Raw genomic sequence first — 19,250 nt, 5'->3', positions numbered from 1 at the left:
GAATTTTCTCTCAATATATACGAAGATCTCAGACAAAGAACAGTCTATGTCGTGTTTGACTCTTTTCTAGAAAACAGTAATTTTAATAGAACAATATAATTTATATATTTTTTTAATACTTTCATTTATTAATAGATTAAGTTCTATAATTAGGAAAAGGTAAAAACAAAAATACAAACTAAAATATATAAATCCAAGGAATTATTAATCTAAGTTCATAAAAGTTGAAGACCAATTCCAATTTAGAAACTACAAAAAATGTTAACATAATATTATAATTATAAAATGTATTATTACTTCCAAAATTGTAAATCCTTGGCATTATAATTCTAAATGTATAAAAATCAAACAAGATTTCCAGTCCAGAAAATACCAAAACACTGAAAATGATTTCAGCAGAACTTATTACTACAAAAACAGTAAAATTCCAGGCAATTATAATTCTAAGTTTATAATAATCAGCCAACAGTTCCAGTCCAGAAAATACTAAAACTAACATAACATTATTATTATTATTATAAAATTTAAAAAACTTATTATTACGTGATGTTATTAAATTAAAAAATGATTTTATTAAAATAAATTACATGATATTATTACTATAAAATTTATCAGAACAAGAACAGTAAATCTTGGGAATTATTAAGTCTACAAAAATCAGTAAGATTTCCAGTCCAGAAACTACCAAAATACTTCAAATTCTATTTGAAAAACATGAATTATTTTAAATATGATTTATACTTTAGATAATCAGTTAAGAGAAAATAATAATTAAATAAAAACAACATCAAATTTAAAGAAATGTAATTTAATGATGAGGTAAATTGGTAAAAATGTCTTGGGCACGACTGCTACAGAATGTTTTTGATACCTGAAGATTTTTATATTTTTCTTTGTTAATGAATAGGCCAAAGATAAGAAGCAGCTGGAGTGGTTGTCATTGCTCGTTATCAAACCTATGTGTGATGACCAGGGATCATCATACTCAGTACGCAAACGAAGAGTTCTACAGAATTTAGAATCGTATTTCAGCTCTTTTATGGGTCTTGTACGAAATGGTGCTTTGTCGTAATAACAAAATTTAAGTAGATAGTTCTCCCAGTTACTGAAAATAGTTTGATCACAATGAAATACGTGGTGTAAGTTTGCTGCAAGAATCAGCAATATGTTGAATCCATTCTTCTGGCAACTCAACTGTAACCTTTTGATTAATAACTCCCACATCCTTATCAGTTTCCGTATAAGAATGACCTCTTTCAGGAAAATATACAGTTTTGGAGTCTGAACACTCTTAATTCAGTGCATAAAAATGAAAAAAAACTAATGACTAAAAATTTTGTTTTGTCCACTGCATGATTTCATAAAAAAATGAAGATGTTTCACATTTGAATCCATCACAAAATGAAAATTCATCACAAAATGATACAAAAATGATACATCATTAGAGCCTCTTCTATCATTTGTTTCGTTACATCCATAAAAGAAAACATCATTTATTTTAAGTACATTTATATTAAAAAGATAAATGTAAGGTGGCAATGATAGTATACATCGTTTGTAGTTTAGTTAGGGCACGGTAAATTTTTCATAAAATTAACATAACATATGCTTCCACATGTTTGATTATTTTATATTGATATTTAATATATCTTTTGTGATCATAAAATTTATTACTCCTCTTTAAGTAACTTTCATATGTTTCGTTTAAAATATTCAATTCATCATCTTTTGTAAATTTATGAGGCAGTTTTGTTTTTCTAGTTCTATAAATTTTATTTTTACTTTAATATCATCGCATTTGGAGTAGGTATCTTTCCTGGGATACCCAAATGAAAAATTATATTCTGTGGAAAATATATTCATATGAAACAGGGTTGTTTGGGAATTTTCCTATGTACATTTTATATAGTTTATTAATATTTAACTCCACTAGAAGATAAACATTTCTTGTTTTTTTCAAACAGTAATGGGACTTGTGCCCTTTCAAAGATGATTGGTGCTCCCACACAAAATTTTTAGTTTCTCTATTTACAGTTGAGGTTTGTTACAGTGTTTACTTCGCATATCAACAGGAGCTTGATTAGTTGTTACTAGTGCTTTTTTTTTAATGTAATTATTCTTTGATTTGTTATGCCAAAAAATGATATAATAACAGCCTTCTCGCAAATTTTGAATTTCTTGTAATTTATTATTACTGTTTATCCTAACTTTATAATAATAATAATATTCTTTTAGGTTACCTGCAGCTGCATTAGCTTTTCTTGGTCTCGCTGAGCTACGTGCAAATGGAAATTAAGCCACGTAAATATGAATATTGATCATTACAATCACCAATTAAAGTCCTTCAACAATTTTTTCCTTTCATTGCTTGTTACTATGTCAAAACACTTAGTGTTTGCAGTGACATGGCTCTCCAAAAATATGAGACAGCTTTTTTTTGAAGCATCAGATAATCTTCCATGTATTTTTCATTTCTGAGTGCTTTTACAACCTTCATCAGATTCACTCATTTTATCTTAAGCTAAACACACTTAAAAGTGAAATAAAAACTCTTGTACAAAAAATCACCACCTACTAGTAATGCCTACCATAACCTCAAACCTGGCATGGACTTAGATTACTTTTCCATTGTGATGTAGTCAGCTGATTGAACATAGATTGTTTTTGCTTGTAAATTATGAGACAGATTGATACATCCCTGAATACATAATATTCAAACGTGAATATCATGGACATGGACTGTTTTTTCCTCAAAATTACTAGTTTTACTTATAAAACCATTAAAATATAGATGGCAGCACTAACCCAATTTTTTTTAAAAATGGACAGATTGTTCTTTGCCTGAGGTCTTCATATATCTTTAATAGGAGGGCATAAGAGTATAAAGGCAAGTTCTAAATTTTTCAAGAATAATAGAAATAATAATGAAACAGACATTTTTTAATAACAAAATCATATTTTTCTTTCTTTCTTTTATTAAGCATAACTTGTTTGTTCATTTATTTATGAACCTTATACCCTAATTATGTCAGGAAATTAAAATTTTGGTTAAGGTAATTAATACTAAATACAAAAATGTTTTTCTTAGCTTATACTGCCTACTACAAACAATTATAATAAAAAATCCTTTTATAATCAAAGTTTGTTATAAATAGTTTTGAGACATTTATAAAAAATGATACAAAAATGTATTTTTGTCACATTTTTAATTAAAAAAAGTTGTATATTGTTACAACATAAGGATAAATCATGGCAATATGAAGTACAGTAATATAAAAGTGTGACTAAATTAATTCAAATGTATTGCATATTTGATTGTATTGTGATTTGACTACTAGCATCTGATTTCTGCCATTGTTGGCTGTATTGTGACATTTTTAAAAATTAAAAAACTAACAAGGAAATCTTTCTTTTATTTCTTGAAAAAGTTTGTTTTACATATTTTGTTAGATTAGTTCAAGTAAAATGAAAATGAGGTTCTAAAAATACTCAACTAGGTCAAAACTTTATTTTCCATTTGACGTGTTAATTAATTGAGCATGATGAAAATCTAATAGAAATAGAAATTTTAATGGTATTATTCATATTTGTCAAACATTATCATCATATTGAGAGCAGTACAATGAAAACTATTTTATTTATTATGCATATAAATAACCATAAAAGGTTTTGCAGTAAAGCAGAACTGTTAACACTATGTTTAAATTTTAATAAAACAAGACTTTCAACTTCTGTAGTAGAAAATTGTAAATCTTAGATAAGTTAAACTTATCTAAGATTTACAGTTAAACTTGTAAATCATATAAACTTATCATAATGAATGTGCTTTTATTTTCTTTGTTACCCAAAAATTATATTATTTATAAGTAATTTGATTCTCCATCTTTTTATAACTTTATCAAACATTACAAATATATAATAATCACAGGTTAGATGACAATAAAAATGTATTATTAGTACTTTTATAACATTACACCTATTGATCCAGTGTGTGTGTTTGTAAAAATATGCATATGTTACTTATAACAGTGACCTATCACCAAATTCTGGTTCTACATTTATACTATTTTAAGAACCTCAAGAAAAAAACAAAATAGTGTGATCTAAATAGTATAACACACATACAATTTTTCATGACTAATGATTGAAAAATTATTTTTTAAGAAATTCTAACTGTAATAATATAATTCAATTTATACTTTTTTAAATCTAGAAAGACCAATTGGCTGTATTCGTGCAAGTTGTACTATTCATCAAATAGATCATAAAACATGGTATAAATAATATAAGTACACAATTTTCAATGGCGGGTGACTGTAACTATTTTTTTACATATTATTTTTACATACATAAACTTATTCTTGTAATCAGTAATTAATTTATGTTAGAATAGCCCGTGTAATAGTAACTATACTTTTATATTCAGTCACACTTTCATTCGTAAATTAAATAACTTAAGTCTTTTTCTGACTATAAAATAAAAAAATATACTTATCCCATTTTTTGACTTTTACTGATATTTCTACCCATCAAAGATATATTATTAAAATAAATTTAAATGAGTATAAAGAATAATGGCTCATTTGGATATATTGATATTCAACTTAATTTTTGGATATTATAATTTTTTTATTGATTGATTTTTTATCTATCCTTTTTTGTTCATTTTCTGACCAGGAGAATATTAATAGGTTTCTATATCACCAATATGGTTTTGCTATATGTTCAATTTGTGTAATTTTTGGCTTTCATTAAAGATATGAGGCTATTTTTGCTTTAATTGTGTTTTAACAATAGTATTATAATACAAAAAGTTTCAGTTAAAATTGTCAAAAAAAATTCCACTGAAACAGCTGGAAATTTTTATTTATGTTAAGATTAAACTAACCTCAAATTACTTTGTAGAAAAACAGCTATAGACAATTACAATGTCTATTATATACCTAGGTGCTAGTTCAAACATGAGTGAAAAAGAGAATTTTTTTCTAATCTGTGTAGGTTTACAGTTTGTTTTAATAAAATTCATCTTTCCTTCAAAACAACTTTTCCACCACTCATTAATTGAAATTGAGTAGAAGATAACTACTGTAGCAATGAGAGATATTGAGAACACTGCACGTGTTTTTGAGCTCATAATGAAGGGAATTTTGATGGTTTTTTTATGTTTTTAGGTCTTTTTGTTAAATCAGGCCATTTAGAAAAGGATTAGTGACTTGTGGTGCGACTTGATTTGGGAAAGTTCCCTGTATTTTGTATTTTTTGTTAAATTTTGTTTTTATTGAAATGGAATTATTCATTCACTGATAAAAATCTACTTTAAAGTATTGAAATTTAATTTTTAGATTACTGACTTCCTGTAATTTAATTGTATTAAGACTAATATGCTGATTTAATTAAATTATTTATGCTCTGTGAGGTATGACACAGCTGATAGGGCATTTAATATTTTGATAATATCTTATTATTTAAATGGTGTATGAGTTTAAGATAAGTGACTACAGAGGTAGTTTTAGATAAGTAAGTGTAGATAAGAGACTACAAATTATTATATGTTGGACTGAAATGATTAAGAACTGCTTATCAAAGCTTTGTTGTATATGAGGTTTTATATGGTTGTTTATATGATGAAGTATATAACTGTTATGGTTAAGCAAAAATTTAGAAATCAACTCAACTGTGAAGCTTATCCTCTAGTAGACATTGATAGCAACCATAATTTAGTGAAATGAAATATAGATTGGGGTTTAAAAACCTGAAGAAAAGGTATCAGATGAATCTGTGGAATTTAGAGAAACTTGAGGAAGAGGAGGTAAAGAAGATTTTTGAGGAGGAAATCGCAAGAGATAAGGTAGAAGAAGAATGGGAGAATGTTAAAAAGGTAATCCTTAAATCAGCATAAGTGAACTTAGGCAGAACAAAGAGAACGGGTAGAAAACCGTGGACATCAGAAGATATATTGCAGCTGATGGATGAATGTAGAAAATATAAGAATGCTAGTGATGAAGAAAGTAAAAGAACAAACCATCGACAATTAAGAAATACTATAAACAAGAAGTGCAAACTAGCAAAAGAAGAGTGGATTAAAGAAAAGTGTTCAGACATGGAAAGAGAAATGATCATTGGTAAAATAGAGCAAACAAGAAAGTTAAGGAAAATTTTGTGGTACATAAATTAAATTCTAATAATGTGTTAAACAAAGATGGTGTACCAGTTTAAAATACAAAAGGAAAGGTTGATAGATGTGTGACATATATTGAAAAGTTATACAGAGGAAATGAATTAGAAACTGGTGTTGTAGCAGAAGTCGAAGAGGATGAAAAGTGAAAAACAGTACTAAGGTCTGAATTTAAGAAAGCATTAAAAGATTTGAATGGCAGAAAAGCTCCTGGAGTAGACGGAATACCTGGAGAATTACTGCACAATGCAGGTGAGGAAGCTGTAGATAGATTATAAAAACTGGTTTGTAATATTTATGAAAAAGGGGAAGTTCCATCAGACTTAAAAAAGAGTGTTATAGACATGATACCAAAGAAAGCAGGAACAAATAAATGTGAAGAATACATAACAGTTAGCTTAACTACTCATGCATCAAAAATCTTATCTAGAATTATGTACAGAAGAAATGAGAGGAGAGAGGAAGAAATATTAGGAGAAGACCAATTTGATTTCAGGAAATGATAGGGACAAGGGAAGCAGTTTTAGTGCTCAGATTAATAGTAAAATAAAGATTAAAGAAAAGCAAGCCAACATACTTAGCATTTATAAAACTGGAATAAAATGTTCATCATTTTACATAAATTAGGGTTCACTTACAAAGATAGAACAATTGCTAACATTTACAAGAATCCAACAGTAACATAAGAAAGAAGCCGTAATAAAAAAGGGAGTCTGACAAGGCTGTTTCATATTCCCATTACTTTTTAATCTTTACATAGAACTATCATTTAATGATAAAGAACAATTTAGATTCGGAGTAGCAGTACAAGATGAAAATATAAAGATGCTACAATTTGCTGATGATATAGTAATTCTAGCTGAGAGTAAAAAAATTTAGAAGAAACAATGAACAGCATGGATGAAGTTCTCTCAATAACTATGCATGAAAATAAACAAGAGCAAAACGAAAAAATGAAATGTAGAAATAATGTAGATGGACCACCGAATATAAAAATAGAAAGAGAAAAGGTTTTGGAAGTAGAAGAATTTTGTTAATTTGGGAAGTAGAATTACTAAAGATGGATGAAGCAGGAGCGATATAAAATGCCCATTAGCTCAAGTGAAATGAGCCTTCAGTCAGAAGTATAATTTATTTACATCAAAAATTAATTTAAAAGTCAGGTAAACATTTTTGAAAGTATATGTTTGGAGGATAGCTTTATATGTAAGTGAAACTTGGACAATCAAGAGTACCTGAAAAGAAAAAATTAGAAGCTTTTGAAATGTGGTGCAATAGGAGAATGTTAAAAAATCAGATTGGTGGATAAATTGACAAATAGGTGTTGTGAAAAATTGATGAAGAAAGAAGCATTTGGAAAAATATAGTCAAAAGAAGAGACAGGCTTATACGCCACATATTAAGGCATATTGGAATAGTTGCTTTAATATTGTAGGGACAAGTAGATGGGAAAAATTGTGCAGAGAGGCAACGATGGAATATGTAAAACAAATTGTTAGGGAGGTACGATGAGGGGTATATACCGAAATGAAATGATTGGCACTAGATAGGGAATCTTGGAGAACTGCATCAAACCAGTCAAATGACTGAAGACAAAAAAAAAGTTTATATATTAGTACACTAGTTGTCACATGTCACTAATAATAAATCTCACTTGTAATATTACATTTGAATATTTACTTGTCGTTTAACTTTATGGCTTTTAATGGTGTGTGTCCAATCTGTAATAGATCTGTTAAGGCAGTTGGATGATTGTTGTTTTAGGTGTCATGCCCGGTTGCATTTTAGATATGACTATCTGAAACCATCGAATTTCCTTATTAAGGGCTCTAATTTGTATGCTTGTGGTGCATTTCAGGTTGATTTGCACCTCCTTGCTGGGATGGAAGATTAATGTTTCACTGTTGACAATAAATGTAAAAATGTACAGCAAGACATTATGTACTTAAATAAAATAATTAGATTGCAGTTGCAGTATTTGGGTATCTTAGAAAGTAAAATGTTAATATCTGTAAACTTGTTTTAGATAAAGAAGAAATTATTTTGGCCATGGAGTAGAAGTTAATTAGGACATCTGTTCACTGTAGTTGGAAATACTTAAATAGAAAGATGAACAATGTGGTTTCTCTCCTTTTAAGTGGCGTAGCAGTGATAATAGTGGTAGTGTAACTGAATTATATTATAAGTGTGTCAGAATCAAGATGAATTAAAAACATAATGTAATAATTTAATTAAATAGTAATGATGTAACTTTAAAGAAAAATTGTAGACGTTGGTTATGAGGGTTCTGATTGCATCATATCTTGCAAAGCCTCAGTGAATAATCTGGTAATAGTGGGGGAGAGCCACAGTAGGGGAATTGTAACAATTCTTGAAAAGAAAATGGATGGCATATATATGTGTAATCTAATGTTTTACCTGGGGCTCCAGTGTTGCTAGGGAGGCTATTCAGCTTGCTGGAAGCTTCACTAGAAATGAATATTTAATTTCTATTATGGGGTGCAAGTGATGTACTTTTTCATAATAATTACAATAAAATATTGTCAAGGCTTTGTATAAAATCTTACCTTTGACTTTTTCAGTTAATTTAATCACCATTCTATATCAGAGGCAAAATACAGAGGTGGAACATGCTTTGTTATTCTTAAGGAAATAAACTTTTTTTTTCTAGCAAAGAATATAAACTTTTTTTTATAAGCAAAGAATATAAAAAAATTAAATGTTAATTTTATTAACAAAAGTTTATTGGTAAAGAACTTCACATATAGTAATCATACCAATAAAAATAATAAATAAATTATTTATAAGAGGTTGAAGGAAATTTAACCCACTGGGTTGATCTAGTGGTGAACGTGTCCTCCCAAATCAGCTGATTTGGAAGTTGAGAGTTCCAGTGTTGAAGTCCTAGTAAAGGCAGTTACTTTTATGCGGATTTAAATACTAGATCATGGATACCGCTGTTCTTTGGTGGTTGGGTTTCAATTAACCACACATCTCAGGAATGATGGTCGAACTGAGACTGTACAAGACTACACTTAATTTACACTCATACATATCCTCTGAAGTAATACCTGAATGGTAATTCCTGGAGGCTAAACAAGAAAAAGAAAGGTTAAAGGAAATTGTTAATTTTAACAATGTAAACGTAACTAAAATAAGTGAACCTGTAATTTAAACTACATAAAACTGAATTAAAAAAGGACTTTGTTACATCTATTAATGTCAGTGTTAAAATGACTTCCAGGTAGTAATAAATTTAATAACAAAACTTTATTTAGTGTATAAAAAGTAAGAAAGTGGTAATAAGTTTGTACAAAAAGTAATAAGGTAGTAACAAGTTTTGGATAGGTGGTGCAGACTGGTAGAATTGCTAATGATTTGCCAAAAAAATTTTGAATAGAAAATTGTTTGTAACAAAATGTTATCACACCAGGAAGGATTAATGAAGTGAAAGATAAGGGTGGTAATTTTTTAATTGTGTAATTTAAAAATAACTTTTGCGGTTTATTCATTGTATAAGGAATAAACATTTGGTTCTTCAGCAGTTTTGTTATTATTGTAAACCAGATCTTGTTTTTAAGTGAACACTTATTGGATTCTGGTGAAAATGAGCTTTACATACCCTCTGTTACGTTATATGGTCCTCATTTTCTTATTCAGTTTATAAAAATTGGGACTCATGTATGTATATTCCTTAGGAGTAATCATAGGTTTCAAATAATGACTTTAGGCAATATTGGCACTGAAAACGATTCAAGATATGTTGTTTGCTGCTTACAGATTTAAATGTGGTAGTGTTATCATTTCACCACCCACCATAAGGAAATTTGGATATGTTACAGAATCTTCTTGATCAAAGTTTTGACTGAATTGGATTGGGGAAGATATAATATTATTGTCTTTTGCATTGATTTAAATAAGATTAACAAAAAGAATGGCAGGATTGGGGATTTGTTGGAATCTTATAATTTATATGTCTCTAGTTTAGAACCCACTCTAGGATACTCCTGTCTTGAGATTACAATATTTCTAGTTTTTACTTATGTAGTTACAAGTGCCAGTAGTTGATCTTTGTGTTTCTGACTATGATGCAGATATTATGTTAGTTTTTATTGAAACTAAAATTTTCAGAATTTTTCATAAGTTTTGACCAGCCAAGACTGGTTGATTCATGAAAGCCAGCTGACAGATTTGAATGTTTATTTAAGGCATTTGAAGTCTCTTTTCCCATGAGAGTAAGTAATATAGAGCTAATTCATTCACAGTTAAATGGTACAGCAATTATTTGAAGACAGTTAAAGACCGGGTTTTGATGTTCAGTGATTTGGCTAAGGCATGTGGAACTGTTATAGGAAATTACAGGAACCTGAATGAGAATTGCTGAAAACGACTAGAAAGGTGAAGAAGGAGACTTGTATAAATTATATTATGAAGTCATCAAATAAGTGAAACGTTGTCTGGGAGTTAATTAGAAATGCAGGTAATGTAATTTGAGGTCTCCATGGCGCAAGTGGTAGCATCTCGGCCTTTCATCTGGAGGTCCTGGGTTCAAATCCCAATCAGGCATGGCATTTTCACACACTAAAAAATTGTCATTCATGTCATCCTCTGAAATAATACCTAACAGTAGTCCCAGAGGTTAAAAAAAAATAAAAATATAATAAGAGATGGATTTGATATGCCGTTGACCTCTGATCAACGATATTATGATTTGATATTTTGTAAACACTTCTTAGTAGTGTTATTAATAAGGTAAGTGCTATTCTCAATGAAGGCGATGAATTAAATATGGTTTTCTTTTGAATATTAGTAATTTTAGGTTTAATAGGAGCAGGAAATAATACATTTGAATGGAGTTTAGTTATGAAGAAGATATTGATGAGGTAATGTATTTCTCTAATTCAAAAGTGGCAATTTTTATGGGTTCTCAATTTTAATGATGGCGGCCCGGAGGTTCTTAACTAAAGGATGCCCTTAGGGCAGTGTCTGAGTCCCCTTCTTTGGATCATAAAATTTCGATTCATATTGCGTTTAAGGTTGCCATGTGATTGTCGTATCGTCGCTTATACTGACGACACGCTCCTACTTATTGAAAGGGATTCGCGTACCGAGGTAGAGTTCCGAGCTGCTCATACTTTTGAGACACTCCAACATAAGATGATTTTCAGCCCACAGAAAACCACAATGATGTTGCTTAATGGCCGATTGGCTGCTTCCTGATGAATCCGAGTTCGAATGGCTGGTCTCCCTATTTGGTACGTTACGGCTTAAAAATGCCTGGGTGATATCCTTGATGAAAGTTTTCGGTTCAAGGAACACCTACAGTATGTGGCCAAAACGGCTGCTGATGCTTTTTATGGAATCCACAGAGTCATTAATTTAGATTGGGGGTTTAATTACTGTACCATGAGTATCCTTTACAAAGGTGTCAGTGAAGCTATTATGCTGTATGCTGCGTCTGTCTGGGCTCACTGCTTGGCTTTTAGGTATTGCAGGACATTTTGTTACCGGCTCAGCGACTCCTCTTGCTGACTGTTATAGGTGGTTATAGAACAGTCTCTCGCAGGAGGCAGCGGGTGTTATAGCCGGAGTCAAGCCAATTGATATCGTGGCTAATGAGCGTAGATAACGCTACATTTCCAAGGTAAATAACCTATTGACGTCAGAACGAAAGTAGGAGATTGAAGACCGGGGATCTTGCGTCTTGGCAGGTCAGGTGGAACGAATCCCCCACAGGTCGCTACACGTATGGTATATTTCCTATAGTGTCTGATTTAGATGCGATTGGATTGGTCTCCCCCAATCGGTATATCATACAGTTTCTCTCTGTGCATAGTGCCTTTCGGGCGAGTTTGGCTAAGTTTCATTTGGTGGATTCGAGTCAATGCCCGGAATGTGGGACTGATGATACAGTGGACCACGTACTCTACATCTGTCCCAGATACAAGGTCGAACGTTCACAAGGTGTTAGGAAACTTGAGAAAATGCATTCCTTTCTGGATCTCCGTATTAACTGGATGATCCGCGAGGAGTGGTCTATAGTGGCTGGTTTTCTTCGCGCCCTTGCGGTGTGTAGGTCTGCAGAGGGAGTTTAATCGGAGTACTCGATCATGATAGGATCCCGGATGGCTAGGGTTCCGGCGTAGGCATGGGATTGGTAGGTAGGTGCATTGGCATTGTGCCACGGTTATATTTAAGTTGTTTGTGATTCGATTTGTGGCTCCCGCTGGTGGGGTATGGTAGCTCATGTGACCGGAGGCGTAGCTTCGTTCCGCCAGTGGCGGTCCTGATCGTGACCTCGTAATGCCACGCGAGACTCCATGATGGAAACAGGTGGTGGTGCGGGATTTGTCCCCGGCTCCTGCGCGGACCAGAATGAGGTTACGTTCCCCTTGTTAGGTGACTTAAATTGATCGACTTATTTGGGTGTTGGTCTGAATTTCTGTGTTGCGTAAGACATAATTTGGTTAGTAAGAGTGTAACACTGATTACGTTTCAACTCATTCGTTTTCTGTGGCATTCACAGTCATGAACGGTGCTGACAAAAATGAACTAGGCGCGAGGTTGGCGCTTCTGCGGTTTCTGTCAGTTAGTTTGAGGAAATTATATTAGGTTGGATGTCCGTTTGAGACCTATGTGAAGGTAAACTTTTATTTGTATTTTACTGATGCAAATGTCTACCGAGGCATTTACATCAATGGTATCCCGACCGAGGCCTGGCTGATGACTGTAAGATATAATCAGTTAGAGGGTCTAAAGACGACCTCCAGTAAAGCCCCTCAGGGCTCGGAACGGAGGGGGTGGTGTGACGACCTGTAACGTCACAAGGTTGAGTGTCTTCCCCCTACGGGGTTGGGATGCTGTTTTTGCAATTTATTAATGTAATTATTATTACTAATTATAATTTCTAACATAAATAGCTTATTACCGTTACTTTAATCTAATAACCTTGCATATATGAGACATCAGTCAGATTTCTTCAAAACCTCTTAATGATTCGTCATTAACATATGTGTTAATAGCTCAGGTTGGCTGTACTTAGTTTAATTATAGGCTGGATCCCCCAGATATGGTTGGCACTACTTGAATAAAAAACACAATATGCTTGATGTATTGAATATAAATTTATTCAACAACCAACATGTAATAATCTAATAATCACTTTTGCTCAAATTTGCACTACACTTCACAACATTGTACCATGTACCTTCTCTTGTCTACCACATTCACTCCAGACTCTCACCCCACCAAGGCTACACCATACACAGAAGTACCTACACAAAACCCACACATAAATGCTCCAACAACATAGTTAGCATTTTAAGCCCATATATTATATTTTGTAAGCTGTTTTTATTGTCTTACCTTTGTCAACATAATTTGTAAGCTATAAATAAACAATACTAGACAAAGAATTAAATCATATCATAGTCACATATTATGACATCACGTCTAATACTTAAGAGTGAGCCTTCAAGAGTGACAAGATTAATCATGTCTGTGCAGATCAAAACATGTAGCTGAAAGTATAGCTGTGTTGTTTGTATTATGGACTGGATTTAGGAATGAATTAATTTTGCTCAGTCTTACTGTTTGTTAACAGTGCAGTGTCATAATGACTCGAAATTGTACGTGGTGAGTTTACCGTAAAATAAAATAGAAAAAACATTACACCTATAATTAAAAAAGCATATCATTTGTGTTTTTAGTGTAAAATTGGTAGTCACGATAAGACCTGGGCTCCTCATATAGTATGCACCAATTGTTCTGAATATTTAAAGCGTAGCTAAACGGTACACATCAGGCTTTGCCATTTGTTGTACCTATGGTTTGGTGTGAACCCAAGGATCATGTAACTGATTGTTACTTTTGTTTAACAAGTGTGTCTAGAATTTCTAAAAAATCTAAACATAATGTAAAATATCCTTCATTGCAATCTGCAATCAGGCCTGTACTTCACAGCGAAATTATTCCAGTTCCTGAGCCACCTGTGATGTTTCAAAAGCAGTAATTAAGAATCAGGCAGTACTGAAGAAGACAACAATGATTTTGATTTTGAATTATCTTCCAATAAGGCGCATCTTATATCACAAGGTGAATTAAATGATTGACTTGCTGCTTATGGTTTTAAATTTATCAAAAAATCAAGCTGAACTGTCAGAATAAAAACTGCAAAGTACAAAAATTTTGGGCTTTCAAAGCCAACAAAAAGAACTTTCTCAGTACTTTATTGATGAAAATAATTTGGTTTATTGCAGAAATATTGATGAGCTTATGTTGCACTTAGGATAAGTTCATAAAGCTGAGGACTAGTGCCTTTTCATAGATTCATCCAAGTATAGTTTAAAAGTGGTTCTACTATACAACAGTAACAAATATCCTTTGGTACCAATCACTTACGGTATTAATTTGAAACATACGATGTGATGAGATTTTCTAAAATTCATAGCTGTTACATACATGGCGATTGGAAAGTTATAGCTATTTTGTTAGGCATGCAGTTAGGCTACACTAAGTACATGTGTTTTCTTTGCGAATGGGATAGCCGAACTAGGGATAAACATTATATTACCAAAGAGTGGAAGAAACAAGACAACTTAACTCCAAATGGGAAAAATATTATTCATGATCCCTTAGTTAAATCCAAAAAAAAATATTTTTACCCCCTCTCCATATCAAGCTAGGACTAATGAAAAATTTTTTAAAAGCAATGAAGATGTGTAGTTCTGGATTTTTGTACATCAGGCAAAAATTTCTGAATGTAAGTGAAGTAAAAATTAAAGAAGATATATTTGTTGATCTTCAAATAAGAGTTGGTCAAAGATGATCTATTCAACTCGCTGTTAAATAATGTAGAAAGTGCAGCTTGGACTTCATTTAAAGTTGTTTGCAAAATTTTTCTTCGCAAACAAAAATCCGACAATTAACATGATATTGTTAAACAACTTCTTACTTCATACAGAGCTATGGGATGAAATATGTTTTTGAAAATACATTTCCAACACTCGCATCTGGATTTTCCTGGACAACCTCAGAGATGTAAGTGACAAACTCTGTGAACATTTCCACCTAGATATTTTGCTGATGGAAGGCCGCTATAAAGGGAAATGGAATACTAACATGCTAGCCGTTTACTGTTGGACATTAATTCGTGATGTGTCCGAGGCTATTTATAAAAGCAAAATCATTCTAACACAGGTATGACCATGCAAAATTATAAATTTTATAGATTTTAACTAATACCCCTTAATTTTTTTTGAAACTTAATTTATTTAAAACTAAGAGTGATAGAAAAATTATATCTACAGATCTGTAATGTACACAAAAAATAATTCAAATAATGGTATCACACTTGGAGAAACATTAAAAAAAAATTTTTTTGTCTATCAGTGTAATGGTTTGTGGATAAAACACCATTACAAATTTATAATTTTGCATGGCCATACCTGTGTTAGAATGATTTTGCTGATGCTTTTCTGTTATAAATAGCCTCTGGCACATCACGAATTAAATCCTAGATTGTAACAAGTATTCAAAATAATTCTTAAGTAAGAGTTCATGGCATCTACATTAAATATTCAAAGGAATATTTCCTTTGACTTCTTTCTCTGCAATAATGAGACTCCCAAACATTAAATACTATTAATAAATTTCTTGACATTCTATTTTTGATAAAAGAAAAGAAATAAATATATTTAATTTTCAGAAATTATTTCAAATTATAATCACATTTATAAATCACAGGTGATTGTGAAATAGTTTTTTTTTCCATTAATTTCTTTTTAATCATGAACTTTGCATTTTTAATTTTTAGAGTGCATCCATCAATTATTCTATTTTTGTGTGAAAGTTGAAGCAAATTTAAACCCTATTTCTCAGCAGTAAAACAATCTTTATGAAATGTTTTTATCAAATTTTTCACTCAAAAACAGGAAACATAAAAAAATATCTAGGAAAGCCTGCAAACATCAAGCACCTTTTCCTTATAAAATCTCTGAACAAAATTGTTGGCTTGGGTTTTTGAGGGTAATTTTTTAATTTTGTTCCTTCTTTGATTATACTGGTCTTCATTGTCTTATATTACAAATATAAATGTCAACATGGTTTATAATAAACTGATTTTATTATTGCAGTATTTAGATTCCATAGTGATAATGTATGTATTTAAAATATAATAACACTACTCATAGTGTAAAATTAGGGAGGCCTAGATTCACATAATACATGACATGAAATTGATCATGAATTTTGTTTCCTAATGAACACCTTTAGGCCCAACTTCTGTTGTAGCAGCTATCCAAAGGATTTCAATATTATTTACAATATGTGGGTTGAAGCAGAGACTAGAAGTCGGATGCATCATCTAATACCATCAATAAGGACCTGGATCAACAGGGGACATGGGGAGGTGAATTTCTGTACTGTCCAGTGGCTTTCGGGCCATGGATCGTTTGGGATCTACCTCCATGCCAGAAGAAAGTGTGTATCAATGATGTGCAAATATTGCGAGGGTACAGATGATAGGCAAGAGAGAAGCCTAAGTATTTTATTAGCATTTGTCAATTAATTTAGATTTTGTAACCACTGTATGTGCTAAACATTTTATGGTATTTAATTCTTGATTGTAATTCTTTTAGAAATAGATAAATAAGATAAACTTGTGAGCATGTACCTGAAGGTACATGCTCACATTTAGTCAATTAAGTCACATTTAAATTGATTACATATTCAAATTCCTTGCTGGGAAAATTTACTGTGGAATCCATTGGTAACTAACTAACCTTTTTTGGATTATGAGTTTTGATTCTAGTCCCCTCATATTATTTATTATAGCCTCATATATTAAATATATCACTTAAAAACTAAATGAATTAACTGGAGTTAAAAACCTAATTTTTAACTTAAAAATTAATAATAACTTGAAGTTAAAAATTAGGTTTTTAACTCCAGTTAAATAGGAAAACGATAAGTGAAATGGAACCTCATATTAAATGTAAAACGTTTTTAGGTATCAATGTAGTAGGCAATCCACCACTGTAGTTAGTTAGTTCTTAGATGGCGCCACTGAAATGCTATATTGAAATAAGCAAATAAATAAGTAAAATTATAAATATAATCTTACCAAAGTTAACCTACGCTCGCTTCACTCGCTAGTCAAGGTTAGCAAGCAAAGACAGCACATTACATTTATAATTCTATAATTTCAATAGTGTTTCAGTGGCGCCACCTAAGAACTAACTAACTACAGCGGTAGATTGCCTACTACACTAATACCAATTTTTATTTTTAAAAAAAATTATTTAAATAATTTACAGAATCTGTATATAATACAGAAAAAAAAACAATAACTACTACAAAAACATATAATAAATTAATAATTTAACAGCAAATACAAAAATCACTTAAAATAACCTTAATAATATATTATATTCAAACTGTACATTTAAAAATTACCAAAGCAAAACACTAAGAACTGTAGTTTAAATCTTAAATTTTTTATAGAATGTTTTCGGAGTTAATCCTCTAAGTTCAGTTTGAAGGTATATAATACAGATGAATATTAAAAAACATTTTTGTCATAAATAGAGAGCTATGCTATATACTACACTTTATACATCTGTTGTAATGAAAAATTCTTAAATTCCTTAATAAAAATTATTGTCATATTTTATTTCATGAATGCTACATTTGGTGTAATTATTTTTATATTCTCATTTGGTCCTAAAAAGTTGCATGGATATTCAATTTTTTTTTATAAAGTATATAGAATTTAGCATGCAGACAATTCTGCATACTAGATTCTAAATACTTTGAATGTTAAATATTATTTTATTTTTCAGTTATGAATTATACTGATATTATTTCAAGTATAATCTGTTAATTCCAGATATTATACATTATATGAGGTCATGACTGGTATGCTAAGTGTGTGCTACCTTTGAATAGTACACACTTACCATACCAGTCATGATTTCATATAACATAATCATAATACCTGAAACAAAATAATATTAGTATAATTAATAACTTACTTAAAATAGAGGTATCTCTCCTTTGGTAGAGCACTGGTGTAATAACAATTACAATAATGCAATACCATAAACTACATCACTAAAAAAGAACTTTTATGATGTTTTTGTTCAGGAATCATTAGACAAAGAGATTTAATTTTGTAACCTCAATTTTACAGCTTTAAGAGTTGTAAAAAATTTCAATAAAACTAATAGACCTAAATTCATTTCTACTGATAATTCTTCTGCAATTTCTAAGCTTACTGGAAATGAGCTCTATTGAGAAGGGGTAATGAAAGAAAACAAGTCACTAACACCTACCCTTTACTCTGAAAAAAAATTATGTAGTATCAATTATGTGTATACGAATTATTACAGTCAATTTGTATTTTTATTTGAAATTCCTTACCAACAGATTGATGTTTTTTACATATTTTAGGGGTAATGAGGGAAGCTTAATCCCAGATTTTTAACATCCCCCTCCCATAGATTTTTGAAAACTCAAAAAGTTTTTGAAATGCGTTTTTCTCTGAACCTATGCATTTTAGAGAAAAGTTTTTCAAACAAAACATGAGAGGACATTTTCCTCTACAATTAATGTCTTTTAGGTTATGCCGTATAATTTGAAATTGAAATACTAGGTGGCGCTGAAGTTGTAAAAAACGTGTTTTTTCGGTTTTTTCACAGGAAAAAATTGTTTTTCGTCTGTATTGCATTTGGAAAAGTTGTTAATCTCAAAAAAACAGACAACCTTTATTTAATCAATTTTCTTGTACGAATTACCGTTTTGGAACTGTAGCTTGTGAAAGTGTGAAAATGTTGTGAATTGGGCACGTGTCTAACCGGTCTACTCGTTTACAACATTTTTTACAACTACAGCGCCACCTAGTATTTCAATTTCAAATTATACGGCACAACTTCAAAGACATTAATTGTGGAGGAGAATGTCCTCTACATCTTTTGTTTGAAAAACTTTTCTCTAAAGTGCATAGATTCAGAGAAAAGCGCATTTAAAAACTTTTTGAGTATTTTGAGTTTTTCAAAATTCTATGGGAGGGGGATGT

Source organism: Lycorma delicatula, chromosome 5 (genome assembly GCF_047948215.1).
Source record: "Lycorma delicatula isolate Av1 chromosome 5, ASM4794821v1, whole genome shotgun sequence".
Classification (NCBI taxonomy): Eukaryota; Metazoa; Arthropoda; class Insecta; order Hemiptera; family Fulgoridae; genus Lycorma; species Lycorma delicatula.
Note: the sequence above shows the minus strand (reverse complement) of the source record.